The sequence below is a fragment of the Acomys minous genome (genome assembly GCF_964271855.1).
Source record: "Acomys minous genome assembly, chromosome: 1".
Classification (NCBI taxonomy): domain Eukaryota; kingdom Metazoa; phylum Chordata; class Mammalia; order Rodentia; family Muridae; genus Acomys; species Acomys minous.
Window position 1 is genome coordinate 71,729,298 of NC_140483.1, and position 2,930 is coordinate 71,732,227.

A 2,930-nucleotide genomic window follows, 5' to 3' on the forward strand; every position below is an offset into this window, starting at 1 on the left:
TGAATACGAATGTTCATCCCTCTGCTTCCTGATTGCTCATGCCACAATCAGTTGCTTCAAACTCTTGCAATGACTTTCCTGGCATAATCATGATTAATATACCCTCATTTGTGAGCCAAAATAACACCTTTCTACTTTAAGTTACTTTTTTTAAATTTTAAATCTGAATTTATTTTGAAATAAAAAACATCCGAAGTATAACAACAAAAACTCAAATATGCAGATAATTTTAAATATGAATTTGTTTCGCAATAAAAATCCAAGATAACAAATTTTATAAAATTGCCATATGGAAATACACTTTAAAATAACATCACATGCTACTTAGGAATTAATAGATCCGGTCTAAACAAAAGCTATGAATTGTAAATGTGAGTTCCTTTTTTTCTTTGTGTAAAAAAGAAGCTTATGCAGAATGCTGGACACATCAGGAGAGCCAGCAATGACTCAGCACCTCTATGAGGAAACCTGGAGCCTCCTGGATAGGGATGGACTTCCCCATCCATGGAGATGTAGACTCCCCATGTGGGCTGCAGGGGCTTGGATTAGATGCTTTCCAAGTTCTGTTTGCCATGGTCCTTTAATTTCTGGTGACAGAATGAATATCACCATTGTTTCCTTTTTATTGTAAACTTCAACAGGAAAGTCAGCATGCTCATAGGCTCTGAACATGGAGCTCAGTGGATGTTCTTGAGACTCTCATCACTTGTGAAAGCCCTTTCTCAGAAGTTTCTGATCTGGTTCATTTTCTCACGTGGTGACTTGGACCTTGGCAAATCATCCACACAGTCCTCATGAGGTGGGTCCAGCTGGCTGGCAGATCTTTCCTGAAGGTGTGCCTATAGCTCTGCCATGTCTTTGGTCTGGCTTAACCCCTCTTCTCTCCAGTTACAGTAGGTTCAACTTACATTCTATTTTACAACTGGTATTTTAGTATGTTCCTATAGAATTTCTTTATTTCCTTCTAATAATCAACAATTTGAGGCTGTTACGTAACCACTCTTTAGATATTTTGCTGGTCTGTAAAACTAAGTCGATTTGTATAAGAACAAGTAAAAAAACAAATGCTGGTAGACCTTAGCACCTTGCCATCATGCCCGCTACTGATGTATGGCCCCCTTCAAAGAACAACTGAGTTCACACAGGGTTTTTCTATCACATAAATACTCATGTGTTTTTTCAGTAATAAAACATGATTTTAAAATAACAAATACCTACTCAGGACAAATGTCACAAGCAGTAGCTACAACGTATGCTACAGTGGTCCAATGCTTCATTTCCATACATCACTTCCAAAATAAGGGTTCCAACCTTTGACTCTGCCCATGGATTCAAGTTCTAAGACATGTCATTACACATCATCATCTCTACAGTTTAACAAAAGCTAGGATGACATTCTCAATGTGTGGAGTGAGTATAAAATCATCACTGCAAAGTTTAACTTCTTCATGATTACTTCAAAATCTCATAGGATCACCAAATCTTGCTAATTATAAAAAGGGTAAGTTTATAATTTACTCTTTAATGACAGTACCATTATTGTCACTTATCTGGTCATAATTAAATTGCATTTCAACTACCTGATGTTGAACTTGAGGTACCTGCATTGCGGTTGTATTGCTAGGGCAGTGGTATGGTGCAAAGTACCATTTGGAACATCAGATTTTATTTAAATGAGAGAAGTAAAGTCTCCTTGACACTGTTTCCTTATTTGGCATTCAAAACATAGAACAGAACACCCCCTCAATCATTTCTTCAGTGAAAAAAGTACAACTCTTTTGTGAGCATCGACACAATACACGGAATCTGCTTCTTTGCATGAAAAGTGGAGTCGAGCGAGATGGACTCAAACTTCCGGTTAACACAAGTAAGAATGTGCATCAACTCAAGCTTGTGTGCGTACAGTTTCAGTATGGCCCACAGTGACTGGATGAACCAGGACCCGTCCTTTGAATTTCTCCAGGAATAGTAACCAGGCTCTGTAGAGTAAGCATACAGGAAGTCGGCCTCCACGGGTATCTTCTGGCATGCCATATCATCCTCAGCCCCACTGTCTGTCTCAATGCCGCAGTCCAGCTCTGTGCCCCAGCAGGCCTGGATGATGAAGAGCTTTGGCTTTCCGGCTAGAGTCGGCAGTAGTCCCCTCTGAAGTGACTCGTTAATTTTTTCAGGTCAACGGGACCATTTGTTCCAAAAATTATTCCTTCATCACCATGGCTTAGAATCACACAAATAAAACTGCTCCGTTTGCTGTGGTCTTCCTTAGACACATTATTCATCAATTCTACAATTTCTTCACGATCATTTTTATTCCTGACTTCATATTTCAGGCCCAGGAATGTTTCTCTGAGTTTGGCTGCGTCGATGTCAGTACCAGACCGAGGTGTCATTCCAGTGCTTTTATGGAAGTTCTTAATATTAATTATTATACACCCACCCATTTCAGGATAATCCATTTTATATCTACTGTCCAGATACATTCCAGATTCCATTGATTTGCTTCTATGTATGGTCTTTATTTCAGGGTTATTAATGGGTTTCGAATCTACAGAGGTTTCGTTGTTCTCCATGGCTACTTTTCTTCATGAAATGCTGCAAGCACCATACCGCAGGACAGGACGCTTTACTTTAAGTTACTTTTGTTGTGGTATTTTATTATAGCAATAGAAAAATAATATATCTGGTCATGTGTCTTGATCCTCAATGTCAACTATTAGGGCATGCTCTATAGCAAGGATTATAAGCTTTATCCATGTAAAGAGGCTTTGAAACAACAGATACCCCACTGAGATAGACATTGTGATAGACTTAATGGAGCCATCCTGGCTCTGGCTGAGCTATTGTGTTTCAGATGGCCTATTGTGTTTCTAATTGAATGTTGATGGGAGAAGGGAACCAGAGAGAATCTGCATTGTACCCGCCAAAGAGAG

At 39.1% G+C, this 2,930-nt stretch overlaps 1 pseudogene across 1 annotated transcript; it reads right to left on the minus strand.

Annotated features, from left to right (window-relative positions):
• Positions 1 to 465: 465 nt before the first annotated feature.
• LOC311608274 (caspase-3-like) lies at positions 466 to 2,624 on the minus strand (annotated as a pseudogene). The gene has a single exon. The product of its transcript is annotated as a caspase-3-like (transcript).
• Between the last annotated feature and the right edge of the window lie 306 nt (positions 2,625 to 2,930).